The sequence below is a fragment of the Uranotaenia lowii genome, chromosome 2 (assembly GCF_029784155.1).
Source record: "Uranotaenia lowii strain MFRU-FL chromosome 2, ASM2978415v1, whole genome shotgun sequence".
Classification (NCBI taxonomy): domain Eukaryota; kingdom Metazoa; phylum Arthropoda; class Insecta; order Diptera; family Culicidae; genus Uranotaenia; species Uranotaenia lowii.
Window position 1 is genome coordinate 235,941,283 of NC_073692.1, and position 26,494 is coordinate 235,967,776.

A 26,494-nucleotide genomic window follows, 5' to 3' on the forward strand; every position below is an offset into this window, starting at 1 on the left:
AGCTACATGGGTAGCGCGTTTTGAAGCGGTTCAACGGAAATTCGTTCGTTATGCTCTGCGTGATCTACCGTGGGATAATCCTCGAAACCTGCCACCTTATGCACAACGTTGCGCTTTGCTTGGCCTTCACACGCTGTCGGATCGCCATTCCATCGGTCAATCACTATTTGTAGCGAAAATTCTCAGAAACGAAATCGACTGTTCTTGGATACTCTCCCGCTGTAACATTTATGCCCCAGAGAGAGCTCTGCGAAACCGTGACTGGCTTTCACTGGAATCGAGAAATACACGCTATGGCAGCAACGACCCCTTACGTTCCGCAAAAATTAGCTTCTTACGCCATTATGCTCTCTTTGACTTTAATGTCTCAACTGCAACATTTAAACGCTTGATCGAATCTAACATAAGTGACCAGTTAAGAAGCTAGAAATCTCAAAATGTAAGTTTAGATAGAACTAGATTTAAGTAAACCATTAAGACGCTTACGTCAGATGGTCTTTTTTTATAAACAATAAACAATAAACAATAAACAATCTCAGCAATTAATTTGTTATGATATAAAAGTTTTTTTATTACTATCAAAAACCTTTCTTAATAAAAACCAATTTCAAAAACAAGATAGGGTTTCGTATTAAATAGTTAATCGAAAATGACAATTAAAAACTAGTTTCAGTTTCAGAGTAGGGTTACCATATCCAGCAATGCTATAAAGAGTACAATGAAAAGAATTACAAAAGAGTAAGGAAAATTCTATTAAAAAAAAAACAGTGTTATTGGAAGCCATTCAAATACGGTTAATTTAGATTCAGATTAAGAAAAAAGGGGTCCGGATTTATCGTTAATCTATGCTAAATCCATACCAAAACTACTTTTTTCTTTACATAGAATTTACATAAATTGAACATCGCTGATGTGACTCAATAAAACATTATTTTTCATGTGTTCATTTTACACTTTTTCTCTTGAATTTGCATGAGACAAGCCTGGATTTTTGTCAGATTTTCCCGGATATTGTCCGGATTTTCAATTGAAAATTTTAAAATTTTGTGAACGGATTTTGACAGGTTTATGGGTGAAAGCCCGGATTTACCAGGCCCGAATACGCTTAGAGAAATGTCTGGAAAGCTTAGGTATGACGTATATGATAATTATAAATTTTGTCATAACTTTTTTTATACCTAATGAATAGAGGAAAGTTAGACTTAATATTCCTATTTGGATTATTCGAAGGAAAATATGTATTGGATGTTATGAGGGATGAATGACCCCTTAGTTGCTAAAGTCCTAATGATCAAATAAATAAGAAAAAAAATTGGATGTTATACTTACAAACCCCATCAAACCCAATAAAATATATGATTTCAAAAAGAGATTTTATGCGTGATTATTTCTTTAAATTAACAAAATGTTAGATTTGTAAGCTACGAAGCATATGGAGGTTCATTGCATACTTAAAGGCGCTTATTACGCTCACTGAAAATTACGATTCGAAGATGTTTTCATAAATACGAGATGTTTAGGTAAGGCTTCGATAGTTTTTGTAAGTAGTATTTCTTCCGTATTTCTTGTAATCTGGTAATCACAGTTCTTATACTGAAACCAACAAGTTAAATTTTCTGATTAAATGGCTCTAATAAAAAAGAGTACATTTCTTAAAATTTCACAAAAAGAAGAGTACGCTCATTTTTCTATCGAAAAAGATTACATGTACTCTTAAAAGTTTAGAGTGATATAGGACTTAATTCAGCCCCAGGCGAAAAAATTTTACGACATGTTTGTTTACACTTTTTCATGAACACATTCTAAAGTTTGTTTTAATTAGGCATAAGAATTATATTTAGCATTTTGCAGCTTAAATTAGAGTTATCATTTCTAAGAAATTTCAAAACTCTTCCGCAATGTTTGCACGTGATTGATCAACAATTTTTATTTGAAGATACTATAAACTATTTTCTACGCAGACCACATGGCTATTTGAAGATAGTATACTAACTCATCTCCAGTTTTTTAACACTTTTAAAAGCTTTTGTATTTTCTGGGTAGCATTTGAAAAAGAAAATCGAATTATAGGGGTCTTACTACTTACTTAATGATCCCGCGCCGATCTTCCGGTGCATAGGGCCGTGGTAAAAGACATCCACTGTTGACGATCCGGAGCCAGCGTCTTCACCTGGTCCCAGTCAAGATTCTCGTCGACAGTTCGGATTTCAGCGGCTAGGCTTCGCCGCCACGTGTTTCTGGGTCTGCCTCTTCTTCGATGACCTTCTGGATTCCAATCTAGCGCCTCTCTGCAAATCTCGTTTTCATCTCTTCGCAGCGTGTGCCCAATCCATCTTCACTTACGTTCCCGAATCTCGATTTCTAGCGCCTTTTGATGGCACCGGCGATGTAGTTCCTCATTCGAGATCCAGTTGCCAGGCCACCAAGCGCGGATGATATTCCGCAGGCAGCGGTTTACAAATACTTGCAGTTTTCGCGTCGTTACCGCATATGTGCACCAAGTTTCGCACCCGTACAGCAATACGGATTTGACGTTTGAGTTGAAGATTCGGATTTTTGTTCGTAGAGAGATCTGGCGTGACCGCCAGATGTTTCAGAGACTCGCAAACGCAAATCGGGCCTTTCTGATCCGTGTTTCGATGTCTTTTCTTTTACCACCATCAGGGTTATAGGGGTCCCCCGAGAAAAATAGACCCGGGCCCCCCGATGGCTTAATCCGGCCCTGGTTATTATCATTTGTAACCATGGGAAAGTTCCTATCCAAGGCTGTCAAGATTTATCGCGTAAATCTAAATGTCAAGGAAGTGCTAATGATTGAGTGTAGAGTGGAGCGGACCTGCCTTTGAACCCCGAAAGAAAACCTCGGACGCAGCCAACCAACATAAACGTCTGGCGATGTTGGTACGCGTCAACAGATGGCAGCACACGACAGGATTCTGAGCCCAGGGCTGGATAAAGCGGCAGAAAATGGATGCTGAGCTGCTGAGGGGAAACCGGAAGAAGGGATAGAGGGGCATGAGAGGTCAACGGTCGGGTACGGGAGCCATGGACCTTTAACAATAGGGTCATTCTTCGTCGCAACTCGGAGCGAATACTACGGCAAGAAAAGCGCCAAAGTATCGTTTGTGCTAAAAGCCAAGTGTCTATTTCAAAAAAACCGTGGAAGATACGGTAACCGTAAGGAGCGAGAAAAAAAGCAATTGTGTGTGTGTAGAGGACTCCCAGGTAACCCAAGGCCCTGAATGCCAGCAAAGTACCCGACCTAACTCCATGCCGCCATTTTGTTCCCTCTATCCTAGGACCCCGTATTTTACCCTTTGAAAGTCCGGTAAGAGTACCCGAAGCAGTGTTCCTGAGCATCAAACCTGCCTTCCACCCGCGACGTGTCCGGAACCGTGATCGCCATCCAAGGGCGCCGCCAACTACCGTCATCACCAGTGGAAGTGTGAGGGCTGCTTACCTTTCAGCGAGACCGTCTGATACCGCAGGAGGCACCCTGTACTTCGGAGTCGTGAGGCAACGACAACGCGCTGCGAGCTACGGAGACGTTCGAACCCATCAGACCCGCATTGTAGGCTCAATACGCAGCGCGACGAGTTGCTGTATCTCCGGTTCAGTGCAAGAGGTGCGCGCAGGGCGAAAGGATCCGGAAGCAGACGACTGAGGTAGGAGAGGTATTTACTTCATCTGGGGAGGAGTATTGATCGGTCGACAAGTGCCAATAACACCATTTGAGGGGGAATAAAGTGGGCGAGCAAAGCTCGAAGTTTAGTTATTAGTGTTTCCTTTAGTTCTTTTATTCGAAAAGCCGACCCTGAGGCAAGAATTGGGGGAGTCTTAGCAGTGCTGGGTAGTGACTGCAACCGCTGGTTACACATTTTCCTTCCAAATTTTAATCTTTGATAACTTTTTACCTGATCTGACATTTATGTGTTCATTTTTGTTCATTTCTGTGTTTCAGAAATATCAATTCCAATTTTGAAAACTATACGGATTTGTTTCGAAAAATATGGATTTATTTTATCAGAAGAATTTTTAATTTTTTTATTTTGATAACCGTGAGAGAAAAAAATGGTTTTAGAAATCAATTTTATTATTTTCTGTTTATTTTTGGAAGGTATTGTTATTACTTTTAGCTGAACTTGAATCTCGAAACCCCCCTTCCTCCCATGGGAGTGTCTTTCGGGTCTGAAATATGGAAACCTGAAATCTGAAAACTGAATACCTACTTACTTTTACATATTATTGTATAAACTATGTGAAAGGTGCTTAAAAACACATTACAATGTTTTGTAGAAAATTGTCTAGAGCAGGGGTTTTCAGATCGTGCTCCGCGGAGCACTTGGTGCTCCGCGAGGCTTTTGAAAGTGCTCCGCGACGTACGCAACGAAAATCATAAACTACCTTTGGAAAACTCTGATATTTTTTTATCGTTTAATTTTATCGAAACATGAGAATAAAAATTCACAGGGCGTATAGTACGAACGAATAAATTATGTCTACTTTGTTTTTACTGGTGGCTGAATCCCTGCAGTGATGTTGGCAGAGAATGGTGGATTGTAAAAATGCATAGCTTTGATCGAACAACGTTGTGTTGAAGGTCTGAGTGTGCAAAACACTCAATGAACAGGCTGTTCTTGCGCTGGCTGAAAAGGCGCTTACTTGGCGAGCTACCGATTGGAAAAGCTAGAGAAGCGCATACTATTGCTGAAAACTTAATCAAACCTTGTATTCAAGAAGTAGTCCGTATCATGGTTGATAATAATACAGTGGAATTGGAAAATTCGATTCCCATGTCTGAAAACACGGTTTATCGGTGAAATTGTGACATGGTTGAAGATGTTGAAAGCGATTGAGAACTTCAAAATTCGACATGCAGATTGACGAATCTACAGATGTAGCAGGACTAGCAATTCTGATGATATTTGTTCGCTATCAAGGTTCTGAATGTTTCGAAGAAGATTCGTTTCTTTGCAAACCATTGCCAACTTCCACGTCGGAGGCTGAAATTTTCAAGCTAAATAATTGATGATTATGTTACGGACAACAAAATTCCAAGGGAAAATTGCATTGATGTATGTATGGACGGTGCGAAAGCTATAGTTGGAAATACTGCTGGAGTAGTTGCCAAGATCGAAGAAAAGACCAAAAGTTGCGATAGTAGTCATTACATCTTTCATCGACATGCACTCGCTATGAAGAAACTATCATCATCTTTGAAGGAAGTCTTGAACGAAAGCATAAAAATAATCAACTCGACCGAACAATTCTGGGTTATTCAAGGCGTTGTGCGAAGCCGAAGATGGTTAGCCAACATTCCACGCTACTACTTCATACCGAAGTTCGCTGGTTATCTTGTAGAAAAACGTTGTCTCGCCTGTTTGAATTAAGAATGACTTCAGACTTTAAATGCAAGGTAAAGGAATAACAATCTTCGATTAAAACGGCAAAATCATTACTATCAAGATAAAAATCCAATTTTGAACAGAATCACTCAAAAAGCGCAACCCGGACAGTTTTCCAAATTTAAGAAGCATTCAATCAGAAATAACCTTGAAGTTATCATCCGAAAATTTCCAAGAATTATGACGATCACAACACTTTTCGTTGATAAATTTATTTTTGTATTCCTTGTTGTAAACTTTAACTAACAGGCCAATGTGTCTAATGAAGTCATTTACAATAACAATTACAATGTTTTGCCGCAGGATTTGTTGAACAGCTTTCAGGAAAATTCCCCGAAAAATATCATAAAATAATAAAAAAAAATCGATGACTTTAAATGCGTGGAACAGCCTATTTTTATGTCAAAGAAACCAGAATCATTAACATCGCAAGAATATGAATGCTTGATAGATATGACATCGGATTCAAAGCTTCATGAAAGATTCGTATCCAAATAGTCGTTGGAGGAGTATTGGTGTCAACTGAAAACTAAATTTTAAATTTGGTCCGATAAAGCAAAACTTATTCTTCTGCCGTTTTCCATAACTTATCTATGTGAGTCTGGATTTTCCACATATATCGCAACGAAGACAAAATACCGATCCCGACTAAACGCGGAACCAGACGTCAGGCTACAAATGACACAAATTGAACCAAACTTGTTACAGCTTGAAAAATCGAAGAAAGCTTATTTGTTTTTTTGAAATCATTGATTTTTGATGACACGTTATTTGTTAATAAAAACAAGACTATTCAAAGAGTAGCCATTCATTACTGATTTTATTGACTACGATGACAAGGCACATCTTATTTGAACGATAAATACTATCAAGTTTTCAAAACTCGGGTTTTTCATTCTTTCAAAAATATAGGTGCTCCGCCAAAACTTTTGGTTTTAAAAAGTGCTCCGCCGAGCAAATGATCTGAAAACCCCTGGTCTAGAGCATTGTTCAAATGATTTTTTTTAAATAATAAGGAGATTTAACATGATATCGCTTTGAATATAATAATAAATAAAAAAAAAATAAATAAACAACGGGGGAACAGGGCTTATTTTGTAATTTTGAATTCTTTGTTTTTCCTACTTTCGTACTGTCATCGCCTGAATCTTTCGAATTCAAAAATCTTGCGTTGAGACGCCTGTACATAAGAAGGATGTACACATCACTCATTATTCATTCATTATTCGAATAATCATTGCATTTAAATCACTAAAACCAAATTTGAATTACATATTTAAGTTAGTTTAGGTTTGAGGTTATAGGAATTGAATCCAAACAATGAACTGCTTGGATTAATTGCTTAAATCGAGCTCATTCTTTCAGAATACAAGTTCCTAATTATTAAGAGAAATTACACTATCTAAGTCTTCTCTTTAAAAGTGCCTAACTTTTGAAAAATTAATCATGATTTACGCTGCAATTTGTCGAAAAACTTCCAGCTCTATCAATGAAATATTTAAAAATTTCATAATTCATATAATCAACCCATGCCACGTTGTCTAACTAAAACGTGCAGCCGCCTCCGAAAGCAAATAGATCATGATTTAACTTCCCATGACACAGCCTGGCAAAAGACGGTTTCCCTGCAACTTTTCAGCTGCCGAGATGATGAGGCTGTGAAAGTTCAAGAGCAATAACTCTTATCTCGAACACTTCAAGTACTTTCGGTTGATGAAGTGGGAGGCTGCAAGATGCACACCGTTTTGCATCCGGCCGACCTTAACATTTTTTTTTGTTGAAAGCATCGGCACTTGCTTGCCTGCTTGCCAGTTCGCTGCCACATCAGCACAAACTTCTGGCCGGGCAGACAACGTGCCAAGGTGTGCTGAAACAGTGTCTCGGTTGTTCCTGGTTGCTTCTTCCGGCAAGGCTTCATGTCTCATTTTCAGAATGTCCAACGTGTCAGGTGAAAAGCTTCGGAGAAAACAAACGTGGAAAGGAGAGCTCTACCTCTTCTTTGCTTCTTCCTACAGAAAACGACCAAGGTGGTCGACGACGGCAGCTCCTGGAAAGGATTTTGACAGACGTGGATATGCCAAATTCGCCATGTTTTCGGTTGGAACATACTCCGACAGGTGAAAACCATCGAGAACATTTCCAATCTCGTACGGAGGTTTGGTTCAGAAGACATGTTACTACACTGTTCGAAAACGTGAATGATTAAATTCGCTTTTATATTTCGACACCCAAAACGTCTGTGATTGGTTTGGTTGAGACTAAACTGCAAATAATTTCCAACATTCACTAAGTGATTATAACTAGTCATAAATTTACTTTAGGGTTGAAAATTAATTGTGTTTTAACATTCTACGTCAACAAACAGCGAGGGCTGAAGAATAACAGGCCGCTTCTACTAGTTTCATAAGGAGAAACTTGCCCGGAAACATAAATATTAACATTTCACACAACCTTTTCGGAAGAACGGCATCTTTCTTCTGCTTTACGGTAAACGTCATTAAACTGTACACAGCATCTTGTATTTTTTTTTTCGGGGCAACTTATGGTAAGTTTCCTTCTTTCTCGTTTCCAGCTGCTTTTCCCAAAATTTAACCGCACAAACTCTCGGCCCAAAAGGCATCGTCGTCCCAGAAGCAGGAAGAGCGTAATTTTTAACCGAATGTTCTGGCGACATAAATTTCTGCTGGCGGTTTAATAAAGTTTAATTTGACAGTGTGCTCTTCTCTACGTACCACACACCGGAGCGCGAATCGTTCCCTTCAGGAAGGAAGGCATGGGCTCCACGTGGGCTTGGCTGAGGGCTGTCTGGCTTCTATGTGTGTGAACGCCATGCCAGGATGCTACCCGGTCGGTCGAGGAGTTGTCTTTGCTTTTAGTCTTTCAGCCAACGCATGTATGTAATGTAATGTATGTGCTGCTGGCTCGTAATTTTCTTAGACATAGGTACGCTCCGAAATGTATGAGCCTGCAAACTTTGCGGAAATGTTGGACAAGTTCTCTGGGCTTTCATTCTTATGGTAGGCAAATTAATTTACTGGTGGTTATAATCAACTGATTTGGAAAAATATTGAAATAAATTTGTAAATTTAGTAAGCATGACCGAGAAAATCGACTGAATCGGTGAAAACAACCAAATTTCAAGTTCTTTCCAATGAAACTATAAGCCTTTAATTACAAAATTGATGAGTGGAGTAATAGAAGACAGGCTACGTTTGTTTGACATAGAAAAATATGATATAGGGTAAGAACACTATATATTGAACACCATCTTTGGGATTCAACACAATTGTGGCCAATAAATAATAACGAAAGGTTTTTCTGATAAAATTTTGATAGCGTAGCTTAAGCTTATGTCTCTGCTTCGAATCGATATATTTTTTTCGCGGAAATATGTTTTGAAATTTTTATTTAAGGCTTTTTATTCAAAATTACTTTTGTTCCAATGATTAAACACAATGATTCAAATATTGAACAGGCAATGTTCTAATTATTGAACACGTAAACATTGAATATCATTGCATATATTCAGGGGTATTTCCCTTGATAGTATGCCTTGCAGGGGCGATTTTGGTTGAGCTAGCAACCAAGAAACAGTTTGTATACATTTCCAAACACCAACCGATGTTTGTTCAATAACTGGTACATGTATTTCTTTACGAAACGAGTACTGCAAGATTGAACGTTCAATAATTGAAACATTGGCGTTTTCTGTGATCCAATGATTGAACACTTTAATTTGTTAAATTTTAAGAAAATAAGGATAATATAGGCTGCCACTCTTCCAGAAATCATTCAAAAAGACTTAGTTTAAAACACTCGTATCATTATTTTAGACGTTTATTTGTCTTTTATCCAATTTTTCCCCCAATCAGAAATAGGCTGTTTTCTTCATCCAGTCGAAAAACCAAGCCAAAATTTGAACACATATTCAAGTTTCGGGGATTGTGGCTTTAAGAGTCCGAGATTCTTGATAAAAATTTGAACATAGGTATAAAATGCTTCAACAGTGGCACAACGAATTTTGATTCATTTTTCTACTGTATATTATTGTTTTAATCGGTAAATGTTTTACTAGTGTTCAATATCTGGTACCTGTTCAATAACTAGTGCTTCTACCCTATCTACCACGATGACTAACAAAATTATGGAGCACTGCTCTGATTGCATAAATAAGGGCGTTTTACAATGACAGGTGCAAGCTTTGTATAAAAATTAAAAAAATGCTAAATTTTTACATCTCCCAAAACTTTTGAGGTTGCTTTTGCTGCCAAAATTGCATTATGAATTTAGGAACGACTTATTCAGTAGGGGAGAATGGGGATACTTGATTCCCTTTTTTTTATTTTCATCATATCTTTTTGGAAAAATTTTGCAACTTGTCGTCTTATGCATTTTATGACAGCGTGCAGTTTCAAGTTTATATGCTCCAAAAATTAGAACGATGCATGAACCCGTAGATGAACTAGAAGCATGAGAAGAAAAAATTGTTATATTTTTTAAGTTCAAGGAGATTTGATCCTTAACTAAGTGAGCCATGACTCTAGGCAAAAATCTAGCAAAATCCAAAAATAAAAGATCTGTTGACTATTTTTTGCCATATTAGTTCTCATTTGTAAGTATCAAACAAAGAGATTTCTAAAAGTTTGACTTCGAATGTCATTGCATACTTAAAGGCGAAATATTCATGTTTTAAGGTAAAGACAGCATTTTGAGTCCTTTTTAACAGATAATTACTGGAAAAATATTAGTCATTGGACAACTGTTAGTAGTTTTGTGAAACCAATGATCACGATCTATTTTGAAGAAAAATACATTTTTTGGACTCTTGGGATTAATAAAACCATACATTTTGGAAAGCATTTAAAAAAAAATAGAGAGTTTACTATTGCTTTGAAAATATGTCATTTTGAAGTGAATAATTATAACGATTAACACATTGGAATAAATATTTTTATTAAAAACTTTTCATGTGAGAAACATTTTAAAATGACAAAAAAAGATCTTCAAATCACATTTTGTTAAATTTTTCAAACAAAGTTCAATTATTCGAAAAATAAAATTTCAAAAAATTTGTTGAGATCATTGTTATTTTTTCTATTTTGCACATTTTTCTAGACTATTTGATATTTTTGAGACATTCCGATTTCGAGATATATAGCGAAGGAATCAATTATCCCCTGGAATCATGTATCCTCATTCTCCCCTACTGAATAAGCGCAACAAGTTTTAATTTTGCATGGGAAAACACAAGTTTTCAAATAAAATTCTCTAGAGAGATGTACTGAAAGTTAAAAAAAAATACAACTTTGAATCGATTGTTGCAGTAAGTTTCATGTGAACTAACCTCAAACCTAACTTTTACCCCAGAAAAGATGTTCGATGTTATACGATTCTTTTCAAAGTATTTTATTTTACATTTTTGAAAGCTGTTTAACCGTTAAATTAAAATTTAAATCCTTAAAAATTGCTTTGCATAGCATATGAGTTTGATGTAAAATTGTCCTTGGAAAATAATTTCATGAAATTTTTGAAAGCTCTGGCAAACAAAGCTTGCAATTTTGAAAACATTTCGTTGGATTCATTTTTTTTAAATTTAAAAATGGTTATAACTTTTTGTTTGTGAAATGCTTCTAATGTCAGCAAAATTGAAGCTTAAGAAAAGCAAAACCAATAATTAAATAACACACTTCATTTTCAGCTTATTTGAATTTCCTGAATTTTTTTTTTGGTATAACACCAAATTTCAATATTCTATGCATTTTAAGTCATTTGGCATCTAAATTCAAGTTTCGATTCTTCTGGTTTCCTTTGGTTCTTCATTTGGTGATTTTTTGAGGGTACAAAATTTAAACTTTAAGCACTTTAATGAACCCTAAAGTCCGATTGAACTGAAACTTTCCACAAGTCAGTTTACTGGGCTAATCTACAAAATGTATATGGTCGGTTTGCCTCATTCGACATGATCCATTTGGTTACAACCCTAACCTACATATATAGAATTGAGACAGTTTTTTGTCGTGTTCGTAATATTTCTGTAAAAATTACCCTAGTAGAATTTTAAGCTAAATTATAGCCAATTTTGCTATCACGCCCTGAAAGAAAATGTGTTGACATACATATTACACAGCGAAAATTAGAGCACAAATTTTCATAATTCGTCAGCAAAGTGATCCCAAATTTTGCTAAAACCCAATGTTGGCAATATAAGGCATAACATATTCTTCAATAATAGTCAAATTCGACATTTTTTTTTTCGAAAAATTAGGTTTAATTAAAGTCTCACGTACAGCGAAATTTGGCATCACGATGCTGGTCTAGTAAGAAAATTTTGCTTTGATTTTTGCTGTGTATCACCTAATGTCAAGCAAAATGAGAGCAAATTTCTCTCTCATGGTGTGACAGCAAATTCGGCGTTAAAGCTAAAAATGGACGCCTTAAACCGAACATCAAAGAAATACGTTGTTCTTTATACAATTTTGAAATTGAGATTTGAGTAACCGATGCATTATCGATCCATAAAGATGTAGAAAAATTGTACATTTTCAGAAAATTTTAGGTAGCTTTTGGATGCCTTGCTTTGAAAGATATTAAGTAATAAATTGCTATAACTATGCTAATAAACCGGAAAAAAAACTTCACAAGATACAGCCCATTTGGTTCAAAATTTTCAAGTCCGAACAAGATTTTTTCTGAAATAATTGAAAAAGATAGGGGAATTGAGGGTAAAAACAGCGATAACTCCATTTTCTGAAGCGTGCGGTGGCCAAAACAGCCGTCATTTGATTCCTTAGAAAAAATTACATACGATAGGTCTGTTTTCGTTCAAAATTCTCTGGTTTAAATCAGTGTTTTTCAGGAATGTTTACAAAATATAGGGGAATTAGGGGTTAAAAAGGTACTATATCTCCGTTCGTAAGCTTGTGCGGCGTTCGAAACTATGTCCAATCGATTCTCCGGAAATTTTCAGAAAAGGAAAGCAAAATTTCATAGATTTAGGTAATGTAGGACGAAAGATATTGAATTTCTTCGCGGTTTGTACACTTTTTTCCCCATTGTGCACTTCTTTGCATAGGCAGGGAGTTTATTTATTTATATAATCTTTTAAAAACATTTCATGAAATTATTAAAAACTCTATCAAGCAAAGTCTGCCCTTTTAAAATACTTTTCAATGGATCTAGATTTTTTATTTTGAAATGGTAATAACTTTCTTCATGAAATGCTGCTTCTCATGTTAGCAAAAATGAAGCTTAAAACAGTCCAAATAAAAAATCAAAGACCGACGTCATTTCAAGCTTATTTTAATTTTCTGGATGATTTAATGTGCAAAAATTTCTTCTTCCATACAAATTTCCATACAAAATTGAAACGCGTTGCGTAACTCAGGAATCAACCAAATCATCTCAAACTATACACTAATACTTGTTGACCCAAAAGGCATCGAAAAAACATATGAAAGTAAAAAGTCATTTTTGCAGCGGTCTTGTAATACAAAACATTACAACCTTCCAAAGCTGTTCGGGTCAAAATGATCCGAAATGCAAATTTAGATCGACTTAATCTGCAATCCAATATACTCAAGAACTGATTTTTTGAGAGAACATGTATGTATGCTGTATGAAAATGATAATCAAATTAACGAGAAAAAACTAAAAAGAGAAATGAGATACAGCTATGCGAAGCAAAAATTAGATTTTATTTTTTATATGTGAGATTTTTTCCTCACTCCTAATCCGGGATAGCGTTTCTACCGTCGGATAGATTTTGTCTTGACTGGACAGTTCCAAAAATCAAAGAAAAAATTTGATACAGCACAGCTGTCCGAAATTATAAATAATTTAAATAGAGAAATGTTTTTCGAGACTTTTTTTTCGATCGGAACCTACAGATAACAGATAAACTAGTAAAATATGTCTGCTTAGTTTAAAATGTCAAGAAACTAGAATAAATTACCTACACCCAACCCCGGATTAAGAGGTGGGCAATGGGGTTCGATTGATCCGGGCCCCCCGCCTTAGAGGGGTCCCCGAGGGAGATAAAAATTGAATATTACTTTAATCACACTGTTCAAAGTTCTATAAATCTAGAAAAAAATGAAACCAGAAAATCGCAATTAAAGCATAAAGGACCCTTTGAAATGATATCTCGAATAGGTTCACTAAAACAGAAGCTAAGGGGGCCCCCTTGAGTGAGAATTTCATTGTTTTTCCGCATTTTTGTTGACTGACCAAATCAGTACAATTTTTTCATAACATGAAAAAATCTGGGAATTTGATTTCGGATTTTTTTTTTGTTGATTCTCTGGGACGGAATATGAAAAAAAAAATCATTTGAAACATAGAGGTAGTTACATAGTTACATAGTGATCCTATTGACTTGCCCTCTATTTGATAACACAAATGCGGAATTGAGTTGACACAATCAGCGTTAAACATGCAGTTTTCCAGTTTTTAATGCCTCCATTCCAGAATCAAAAAATCAACTCGGTGTTCCATGTTTTTTTTTTTTCGAAATGCAATTTTCACTGGTTTAAATGTTTTATCAGGGATTTTTTCTCAGTACATTTCCTTTGTTCGCGATTTGGCCGCTTTGCTTTTGTCCCTGCTGTTATGCAGCTGTAAAATTTTCCTCTGATTTTTTTTCAAGATGCTTTTTCCCAATATAGGTATGTGCATAACTATTCTAGTAACATCGTTCTAGATCTGGAATATCTCCATACCGTGTTAAAGTCGCTCTGCTGCCGTGTTTCCGTACACCTTGCCGTGCCAGAGACGAATGTCTTTTGGCGGATGGCCAAATTTGTGTGCTTGGCTGTTTGTATGTGCGAAACACCAATACAGGTGCATGATTGCTTGTTCCGGAAGTGGCCCGGTGTCTGCCAAATGTTTTAGTGTACCTTCTTTCTTTTTCATTTTTTTAACATTTGCTAACCAAAGCGTTTACTGGCATTAATTTTTTTGTTTCCTTTTGCCTTCCTCATGCATGCGGAAACGACCGGAACAGAGTGACAGGAAGTTGTGATTTCGATAAATCTTTGCCGTTACATTGAATCTGTTCCGACTTTTTGCTCATCTCTAGCCAGCCGTTTTGCTCTTTGACAATCATCCAACAGAGGTTTTCATAAATCGAATGGATGTGTTGCACAATTTCAAATAAGAAATGGTTTTCTAACTTTTGATATAGAAATCAAAATCCACTGAAATCTATGAGTTTGTGAAATCGAAGTTATTCAAAAAATTGCTAACCAGAACAGAGTTGAAAAATGCTTGATTGTTTCTTGACTTGTAGATTGAGAGAGAAAGTGACGTGAGAACTGCACGTAGAAAATTTAAACGCCTATGTATAGGCAACGGATATCATGATTAAAATGATTTTCAATAGTTTGTGTGTGATACATGAGTACCATACTGAAAGGTAAACTGATTATAAATAAAAAAAATCTTAGTTTAGAACGATGATAGATAACTATCCATAAAAAAGGTTTATCCTTAAACTTTTTCGACGAATTTTGATTCAGAAAATGGGTTTGAACGAAATTCTCCCAGTAGAAATCGTTTTGCAATAATTCTTAATCAAACAGTCTCTACAATGCAGCCGAAGTAGTATTTGTACAGAACAAGCAAGCCTCCAAACTGAAAGAAAACTGGCTCACACGGCATAAAGCGAACAGCAGGAAAACTTCCCGGAGAGCATAATCTTATGGGTATTTCCTTTTTATAGGTTTCCCTAAAGGAAGAAAAAATGTGGGCACACCGTTTCAACTCACCTCTTCGCCATCCTCTGGCTTCCAGTCGTTAGTCTCAAAAATTGCAACAGACACGTGACACACGGGAGGCCCGAAAATGGGAAAGGTCCGGGAAGAAATTGACTTTAATATTGTGCTGCTTCCGGTTATTGCGACGACATGACGGCATTGCAGCATACCGGGAGAGAATGTATAGACACACCAATTTCGGGGAGGAAATTCTTCTGGCGTTTTCTACCTTACGGTGCAAATTTTGCCTTCTTTATTTTTTCTCTCTCTTTTGCTTGTTCGTCTTATTCCGCTTCAAGAATTCCCGTCAAGAACCGGAGAAGATGGCCAAAAACGTGAGGGCTTAAAACTATTGGAACAATGAAATTGGTGCATTCCTGGAACGTGTTAAACATGCCAATGATAACGCCCATGTTTCGGAATATGGAAAAATGGGTCAATTTGTAAGCCGTTTGGACGTTTCATTGGTTTTGCGGATGAAATTCTTTATTGTGATGAAGTTAAATGTTAACTTACAATAAAAATCGATAAGAGCATTCCAGCGTTACATCACATCATTTGGAAAATCTTTTTTAATATTTGTTTCAACAACTTTTTGTTGCGGTATCGAAGATTTCGAATTCGTGGACATCGGCGCAGGAAGCAATTGACTTGCCAACTGACAAAAAACTTGTCAATTTGAGTAAGTTTTGTAATTTTTACGAGCTTCTTCTTTCGTTGCGTCACCTAAAATGATTGATTTGCAACAAGGTTTAGCTCCTGATATGCACAAACAAAACGTAGCACTGATTTTAAGTCAATAACTTATTTCAATAGTGATCGATTTGTTCTGAACATGAGTTTTGTTAAAGCTTAAATCATGGCGATCATTTCACTCAAAACTGCACCAAACACGGTGTCGCTGATAGAATAATACTATTTATAGAAAATTAGCAGCGCTAGTTTTTGAATCATCCGAAAGCTGATATTTTCTTCTTTCTTTCGAGTCCAAAATTGAAATAATCCATCGGAAAGTATATAACATATTATTTTTTTTACCCTTTTCAATGGTTTATTCAAAAGAAAGATCATACTAATCACTGTTAAAACATTTGTCTTGCCTTTGGTTTTATTTCAACTCCATGCGTCAATATCACAATCTCATAGGAAAATTATCTGGCTACAATTTTGTCGAAGACATCAAAATGATGCCTACAAATTTTGAGAAAAGAGTTGTAATGTCACATTCAGAGTGAATATCATTTCATTTGAAAAAATCTTATAAAACTTCTCCTAGCTGATTGCACCAAGATCAGAAATAGGATCTTAACAACTTGATCATTGATTGTAGATTGTTGAAATGTTCAGGATGGTTTATTCAAACTAAATAAACATCTGTTTTATAAATTTGATCAGGATAATCTGTAGTAAAGAGCATTCATGGGTTGTATAATGATAAAAGATAGCTTCTGCTTATCTTGAAAATATTTTTTACACGTTCCATAAATTGAGCAATGTAGCATTTTGCATCTTTAATGTGTAAAAAATCTAGGCAAATTAATGTTGAAAAACTATTTAAGCCACTGCAATAAATTCTGTCATGAAACGATCAGCTCTGAGGGTTTGGTTTTTCATAAAAATTAGAAAATTTCATTCTTGGGGAAAGCCAAACATGTTAAAACCCACTGACAAATGTTTACGGGATCCATGTAGAATACTACAAGAAAAAATCATTTTTTTTTCAAACCTGAAACAAAATATTTTCGATAATTTGAATGAATCCGAAATTTTTAGAAAAAAAACTTAAAGTTCGATAAAACGGGTGAATTGAACCCAGCTAACCAACTAAAAGTGAACTGAGAAAATATTTTCAAATAATTGTTTTGAATCAAATCAACCACCACAAAATTTTTGAAACAAAGTTGATGTTGAGATTTTGTAATCTTCTTCACCTTTTGATCGAAAAAAAAATTAACGAAAGATCAGATCCAGTTCGTGTAATTTTGACAAAAATGAAAAATTTTCGTTTAAAAATGTGTAAAAACTCAAACTTATCCACACGAATGCCTCTTCAAAGGCTAAATAATGTAATAAAAAAAAATGGTTGAATCTATTTGATTTATAAATAACACTTCACCATGCTCGAGATATCCGTGTCTAAGGTCAAACAATCGATTGACAGTGAAAAGTATGGAAACCTTTAAAATTCATCAAAAAGGGTGAATGACTTTCAACATTTTTGCTTTGACATCCAGGTGGATTATTAAAAATTAAGGTTTAAATTTATGAAAAAGTGCAGTTTGTTTCCTAGTCTCAAATATTTGTTCATGAAAATTCTCACACTAGCTTAGCTCAAAATATAAATAACTGAATGTTTAAGTTAACCAGAAGCCATCTTTTATCATGATGACCCCCATGAATGGATGCCCAGTACTTCAGATTGTCTTTATCAAATGTATACAAAAGATTGATTTTTTTTTGTAAATGAACCGTTCTAAACATTTTAACACTCTTAGATCCGAAACTAAGTCGTTAGGATACTATTTGTGGTCTTGGTACAAACAGCGAAGAGAAAAACTTTTTCTTCTAGATTTTTCAAATAAATTAAGAACCACTCTAAAGTGAGCGGAATAAGAATAGTATCACTATATGTTTTGCTTGATAAAATATGAATGATTGAAAATCACGAAAATTTTCTTCTGTAGTTTGTTCTGAATTGTTTAACGGATAAATCAAGCATAAGTTTACTTTTTTTGGATGTAGCAATTGGCGTTGAGGACCAAAAATGTGAAAAAAGGGATGCGAAATGAGAATACTACCACTTGAGTTTTTCAACAAAAACAAGATTATTTTTAAAAATTTACTGTGTAAAAGTGAATAATAATGCTTCTACGTAGAGATGTACCGAATATTCGGTTAGCCGATATTTCGGCGCCGAATACCACAAAAAAACCGTTAAGCCGAATATTCGGCTTACCGAATAGTTGAGTTAAGTATTCGGCCGAATATTTATTATTGAAATTTGTAGAATAACAGACTTGTGAAATTTTTCAAATGATTTTGGATAATTTATAAAATATCCAAAACAAATGTTGTAAAAGCAACACAATCATCAAAATTTTAAGGTTTCAGCAAAACATTTTAGGTTTATTTGGTATTTTTACTAGGATTCTCATCCTATCGGATAATTCATCCCTAGTATCCGTGTATCTTTCACTGTATGTCGTACGGGAGAATATTGATGAATTTTTTATTTATTTATTTCGCCAAACATCGTAGGCTACATATCTATTCTTAAAACTAGTAGTTACAATCTTAATATTACTTTGAATACTACAATATTAGGTTCTTAAGTGCCTGTTGCCGTAAAAACCACTTTTTAGCTGCTGTTTAGACATAGTAAAATCTATGTTCTGGTAGTTTTTATTATAATTCTGCATTAGACAATTGATTGGACTATTTTTACCATAATCAGTTCTAGCAGAGGTTAAAATAAACAGATTTCTGGTTCTCAACTGGCGACTTGGAGATCGCCCTTTAACAAATTCATGTTGCTTTTCAGTTATGAGTGTTTTTAATTGATTATATATTTTTTCAAGTTTCGGTATGGACGATATGATTGCTATACCCCGGGAATTTTTAATATCAGACTTTTTCCCCGACTTGAAAATAGGTACAAGAAAAGATTCTTTCCATACTTGAGGAAAAAGACCGGATTTCAACGATGAGTTGAACAGAAGAAACAAGGGCATACTTAGTTCATTTACTAGATTTTTTTAAAGTAATGAAGGAATTCCATCAGGCCCGGGCCCTTTGGAGCTATCCAGGGAGCAAATTGATTTGTGTATTTCCTCAAGGGTGATTGAATCTACCACAGTCGATTATGCTGAGTCAAAAAAATAATCGAAAAACGCAGTGTTGCGATCGGCTTCCGAAAAACTGGTGTAAACGCTTTGGAAGAAATTGGCAAACAAATTACATATTTCATGGGAATTATTACCGTTAGCGCTCTCCAAGTGCATACGAGATGGAAAATTATTACTTTTCAATCTGGAACTTAGATACTTGAAGAAGCTTCTTGGGTTAGATTCAGGGCCGTATTAAGCCATCGGGGGGCCCGGGGCAATTTTTCTCGGGGGCCCCTATGAGTCGATTTTTTTTTCAAATTCTATCCAAGAGAATACAAAACCTTTCAAACGTGTAAAACAACTGAAGATGAGTTCAATAAACTGTCTTCAAAAAGCCATGTTGTTTGCGTAAAAGATGGTTGGTGGTATCTTCAAATGCATGATTAAATTCTACAATTCTACAATGAGCTACAAAATACACTATTAAATCTTCATTTTTTTTTATTACCTTTATTATAAACTCAAATTCACTGATTTAGAAAAAAAATGACCAGATAGATATTTTAATGATTTCCATTTAATCATTAATCGTTTGGTTTGTGCCTCATCGAGATATATTTACCTTATGACGATTGGAAAGTATCATGAAGATTTGAAACAAAGAATACGAAACTCAAAAAATTAAACAAAATAATTCAATTCAAATGCCATAGTGATACAGATATAAGAGTTTAAGAATTCAAAACTAAAAATTAGGTGAAATAAAGAACCACAATTCAGTGTCTCAAATTTAAATCATATATTCAAATCAAGTTTTGAGAAACAAAATATGAATTCAATTAAAGAGAAGTGATTCAAAGTTACAATCAGAGCCAAATCAGAAATTGCATCATTTGTGAATTTCAATTTTATATCTTTGAAACAAAAAAAAACCTTTTCATGAGATGTTTATGAATATGATTCTTTTCAGGTAAAAAAACGTTATCAAATTTTTATTATAAATTTGACAAAAGTTCATTGCCCTCAAAATCAAAGCGGTATAAATGCAAAAATGATCTATTGAAAAAAATCAGAATAGAGATTGAATGTGAAAAACACAAAATCAGCTATCATTGAAAAAAGTCAGATAAGTAATCCAAACGAGTTTAGTATCTTAAACAAAGGTCCTGAGTTCTCAAAATTCAGAAATACTATGAAACTGAACTTTAGTAACTGAAGAAACGACACAAGTCTTGGAAATCTCAATGAATTGAATCTGAAAAAAAAGATTTAAAACATATAAATATTCATGTTAAGAGAATCAATCAATGATATTAGCAACTCAACTATGAGATCGTTTTTATGATAATTTGAGATCGATCATTTGGAAAATGATATGCTGAATCCAGGATATTTACTTCAGTCTCAATTTTGTTTAAATCAGTTGAAAATGTTTCAATATGAATTTCAAGTCTAAGGCAGAAATTGGGATGGAAATTCAATAATGAAACTCTGTACCGTTGATTGGTCCAATTTAAGCAACTACAGTTTTTTTTGAAGATCTTTTTTTTCAAGAATATGGAGAGAAAAGTAATTTATTTTCCAACAGAAATTTTTATAATAATGACTGAAAAGTGAAAAGTTATAATAATACCCGATATTAACACGTTTACTGCCCGGGTTAAATTCTGAAATGTTTATTATAAAGCTTTTATTTTCTTTCTTAGCACTGTGAGCCAGTTTTGGCGAAATAAGCTGCTATTTTAGTGCAATAACCATTACTTGGAATGTTAACGTAATAAAAAAATTACTATTGTGCAAGACGTTTGTATGTGATGAAAATGAGGAGATGTTTTTCTTTATTTTATCTGATATGTTCCAGATTTTGGGTTGAAAATTATGAAATTCAATTCCAAGATGTTGATATTCTCAGTTCGCAAAATGTGATAGAACTCCTCCCCTTCTTCCTCTAGGGGACCCCCTTAGCCTATGTAAGGGAAAAACTATTCTAGATATTATTTCGCAGGGGCCCCTTTAGTTGTATATTTCAAGTTTCTATTCCGATTTTCTAGTTTTGATGTTTTTTCATAGCTTTCTAGCAGTATGATTAAAGTAATGTTTAAACGTGTTTTCCCTCGGGGGGCCCCCCTGAGCCGGGGGGCCCGGGGCAATTGCCCCTTTTGCCCCCCCCCCTTAATCCGGCCTTGGTTAGATTTAATGTTTTCCACTGTTTTCCTATTATATTCTTCGAAGGAGGTATTAATACATATGGCTAGTTGGTTGCATGCTTCATGATATTCTAAACTATTAGCTAGCGATGGTGTCTTTTTTTAGTTTTTATGCGCTTTCTGATTTTTATTTCTTAGATGATTTAGCTCTTTTGAAAACCATGGCGGATTTCTGTTACTATTCGTTCGTCGTTTTATTTTTATTTGGACATATTTATTCAAGATATTACCAAGAATTTTATAAAAAATATCTACCTGATTGACAGTTTGGTTTTCGCTTTGAAATGATGATTGCCAATTAACTGATTGTAATTTAGTTTTAATCATCGTGTAATTTGTATGGAAAAAGTCAAAGGTCTTCTCATATTCGTATTCTGGTATTCTTTTGTTGTCAGAACATATAATTGAAACTTCGATAGCTGTATGAAAGATCTCATTTTTCCAAATTGGATTAGTAGCCTCCAAAATACAAAAGTCATCAGTCAAGTTTGAAAACAGTAAATCGAGATAGCGATTGCAGCCATTTTTCACATGATTTATTTGATTAAGACATAAGGTTGCAAGATTGTCGAAAAGGAATTGTAATGTTTCAAGAGAGTTGCCTCTTATCTTCATCGGGTAAAAATTGCAGATTCGATTGATTAAAATCGCCATACAGGTGAATTTTGAATTCGGGTTTGTAGCTTTTGAATAATTCTGTGATGCTCAGTAGAAACTTTTGGAAATAATCTTTACTGGCATATTCTGGAGGAAAGTAGATCGATCCAAAAATATGGGTTTCCTTGAAGATTTGAGCTTTTGCCCACACCTGCTCAAATTTTTTGTGCTTAGTTATTTCAATAAACTCAGAATCGAAAGCAGAGCGTATTCCTAGTACAACGCCTCCGCCTGATTTCTTGTCAGACAAATTGAAATTTCGGTCATCTCTGTAGACATTGTAACGCGATCAAAAAATTTCCTCGCTTTTTATACTATCATCCCAGCTTGTTTCGGTTCCTAAAATGATAGTATAATTACTTGCTACTAAATTTTTATGAATTGTGTTTAGTTTAGATGCGCTTCGCATTCTTTTAAAGTTTTGGCAATATGCCACAATTTCTTTATTATTGATAACTTGTTGATCGCGCGGACGAGTATCTAGTGTTCGCTTTAAACCTTCTTTGATTATCGATTATTCCAGATCTTCTTGATACATCCAGGCTTCAAAAATCCAACAGAGATTTGAGATAACTCAAATCTGGCCGGGATGTCTAGATATGTTTTTAAATTTCCAGAATTTTGCTCGTGTTTAATCAGATTATTTGTTAAATCAAATAAAAAAGCTTAAATTTCTCCTTTAAGACTTTTAGGTATTGTGTTCAAAAACGATTTAAAAAATCCAAACAAGCATAAATTTTGCTCTTTTTTTATAATTCTTTTTCAAAAATCGTCCTTAATAAATACCAGACCATGTGGATACGCGTGATTGAAAGTATGGTATGCTTAAGGTTAAAAATAATCTTGTGTTTAACAACTATTTGGAAGATATCTGGCTCAAATTTGACCTTCATCTAATTCGATATCAAATAAGCAATTTTAAATTGCTTGGTAACTGTTTCGACATATTTTGCCCCAGATTTCACTGGAACACAATCTCTTTGGTGACAAAAGTCCCAAAAACGACAGGTCATCTAATGTTGTGTTCTGTCGGTTAATCGTGCCATTTTAAAAATCAGAAAGACTCCTACTTGAAAAATAATCTTGTAATATGTACATCATCGGATAATATCATCTGTTTGAAAATAATCGACACCAAAAATATAGAAGAAATAGAAGGACATTGAAATAATCGCTTTTATTTTTTTTTTTCATTTCAAACTCAATAAAATATTCGACCGAATATTCGGCCGAATATTCGTTTGGCCGAATAGTTGAAAAGGTCGGTATTCGGCCGTTCGCCGAATACCACTATTCGGTACATCTCTTACTTCTACGAATTATTTGAATAGATAACTGCATTTTAGGAGTTTTCCAGAATTCCTAGGTTTTCAAAGGTTTTAAAAGGGGGTTTTAAAAGATGCTCCTCTAGCGTTAAGGAATTTGATATTCGAGCTGTAATTCTTTACCAAACTACTTCCTTTCTTCATTAAAATGACGTGAAATGATGAAACAAGCATTCGGGGTTTATTTCGAATCAGAAAAAATAGGTTGAAAATCAAAAACTTAGATTTTTTTTCAGTAAACCACACTTACTCCTGTTTCAAGTCGTAGATGGCAGCACTATCTTGCAGTTAAAACCAAATTAAGTGTCAATATTGATTTTCCAGGTTTATTTGGGCCATATTCATAATTTTGAGGTATTTTCCCATCACAGTTTTTTGGAAGAACACGCTGCAGAAAGCTTTTCGGATTTACAAAAGAATCACCAGCACAAGAATGTAAAACTGTCAAAATTCCTGCTCAACTCAACTTCCGATTTAATTGCAAATCATACCAATAATACTGCTAGCCGTCCGGTGTTTGACTATTAAAAATCATTAGTATTTTTGAATTTCAACCTGTTTTTGGACTCAAATTCAGCCTAAAATCTATGTTTCACCATTTTGCATCAAACCTATGAATGTCAATGAAGAAATCAAGCAGTTTGATAAAGTTTTATAGCTCAAATATCAAATTCCTTAACGCTAGACGAGCATCTCTTAAAACCTCATTTTATTACCTTTGATAACCTTTGGATTTCTGGAAAACTCCTAAAATGCAGTTATCTATTCAAATAATTCGTAGAAGCATTATTATTCACTTTTACACAGTAAATTTTTGAAAATAATCTTTTTTTTGTTGAAAAACTCTAGTGGTAGTATTCTTATTTTGCACCCGTTTTTCACATTTTTGGTCCTCAACGCCAATTGCTAAGTCCAGAAAAAGTAAACTTATGCTTGATTTATCCGTTAAGCAATTCAGAACAAACTATAGAAGAAAATTTTCGTGATTTTCAATCATTCATATTTTATCAAGCAAAACACATAGTGGTACTATTCTTATTTCGCTCACTGTATTTGCAACATTACAACTCTTTTCTCTCAATTTGTATCACTTTAATGTCAAAAATAAAGCCATGGAATTTTCCTATTAGATCATGATATTGACAGTTGGAATAACGCTAATACATGATTTTGCCTTTGAATAAACCATTAGAAAAGGTATAAATCTTCATAAAAAAAAGTTGAGAACCTCGATGGATTATTTCAAGTTTGGGCTCAAAAGAAAGGGGAAAGTCCCATGAGAAGATTGTAATGAATCCCAATAATGATGGCTATGATACATTTTCGAGTATAGTAATCTGGGGTAAGATTGATCACTTTTTTCAATAGTTTCCGGTTATTTTTTCTGTTAAGGGAATATTGCATGTTTCATATTTTAAAAACCAGTACTGGATTCCTTTGAACGTAAAACATGGTTGCAGAAATATATTAGACTACTTTAAATTTGATTTAAAAATCGATTTCATCTTTGTTTAGAATTTGATGCGTTGGAGTAACATTGATCAGTCTCTATTTTGACGCTTTTAACGAGATTTCTTGATCATAAAGATACAAAGAACTTTCATAATATTTTCAAATACTAGTTTACCAATTGTTTAGGCGGTTCGCAACAAACTCAAATGTTATAAAATTAATTATGAAACTCTACACAATTAAACACAACATTTTCGGTGACTCAAAAAAACTAAATTTGTAACTTTTGGTCCAGTGAATTCTGAAATGAAAAATGCTGAATTTCGGTGTTTCTTGGCTTACCTACATTTCTACGCGGTCCCAAAAAACAACATCGCCTTCTTTAATATGTTGAGGCCGAACAACAATTAAAATCGAAAAATGGAAAACGGTGCTTCATAAATTAAGGGGCTAAATTTTTTAACATTACTTATTAAATTTTAACTACAAGAAAAAAGAAATTTTGCTTCCATTCAATTCCATAGGCTAAGGTTGCCAGATTGCCCGGTTTTATCCGGGTTTGCCCGGATATTTAATACTGAATTTAAGAACAGTCCGGCCCGGCCCGGGTGCCCGGATTTCATTGAAAAATGCCTGGATTTTGCCCAGAATTATTCACTTTATTTGGCAAATTTATTAAAAAATCAACAACAAACACCTCCAAAACGATTTTTTTTAGCAAGTTTTATAAGAATAATCATTAAAGGGTTTTTTGGTAGCGGTTCAAAATATATCGAGGAATTTTGATGAAAAAAAAATTATCATTTTTTTCATGATTAGGTTCAGGAATTTTTGAGTTTTGACAAAATTTGCCCGGATATTGCCCGGATTTATGATCGTCAATTTGAAATCGAATGCCCGGAATTTGCCAGGTTTTTATATAAAAATGGCCCGGATTGTGTCCGGCCCGGATACGTGCTGAAAAAATTCTGGCAACCTTACCCTAGGCCCTCGCACTATTCCCTTTATTTTTGTTTCCTTTAAACTTTACTATTTGATAGGATTGCTAACCTTTTTTCCAAACTAGTCAACTCTTGAAAAATGTCCTTATTTTTTAAATATAAAAAATTAACCTTAAATTAAATACTAAAAAAACTACACCAAAACTATACACTAACTAAGATACAAAAAGTTGAACTCTCACATAAATCAACCTGCTACTTCTAAACGATTTGATTTCATCAGGAAGGGTGTTTTTTTGCGGACCTTCGAAAAATAGATATTTTAAGATTTTGAAATTACATATTTACTTACATTTGAAATTTTCAAAAACGAACCAAGTTTTTCCCAATTTGAAACTCAACTTATAGCTTTTTAAACGTAGAATAATGTTTTGAGATATTTTAACTTCAGACTTAGTTATTAATGATTATGTGGAAAAATTTCATGTTGATCAATGTTACCTCAAAAATGACTTTTGTACACTTCGCATGGAATGGATCATAAACATTCGTATGCTAGATTGTGATATCGGAATGCATAAAACCTTAAAAAAATAATTTATAAAAGACTCGAGCCTTTCATCTCACTCAAACCACGTTAAATACGCTCGATAAAAAGTTTGCAAAAGAAACCTGATATTCATAATAAATTAAAATCAATTGCGTGTAGTTAAAAAAAAACCTGTTAAAGTTGTAAAACTTCACTTTAACACGCATCCACCTATCCTGTATGCCTATGATTTTGCCCTCTGGTTTGGGCAAGGCCCGAGTTCGAGCTCCGAATTAGTTACACGTCAAAATTCCGGCATGATAAATCGCACTTTAATGACAGGATGTTGGACAGTTTGCACAGATTGTCGCCTCATTAATGCCCGAAACGTTACGAAAT

General features: G+C 34.5%; 1 protein-coding gene across 5 annotated transcripts in view; it reads left to right on the plus strand.

Moving 5' to 3' along the window:
* Window positions 1-26,494, plus strand: part of LOC129749208 (sodium/potassium/calcium exchanger Nckx30C-like) — a 435,468-nt gene that overhangs the window by 172,840 nt on the left and 236,134 nt on the right. The gene's annotated exons all lie outside the window — the stretch shown is intronic.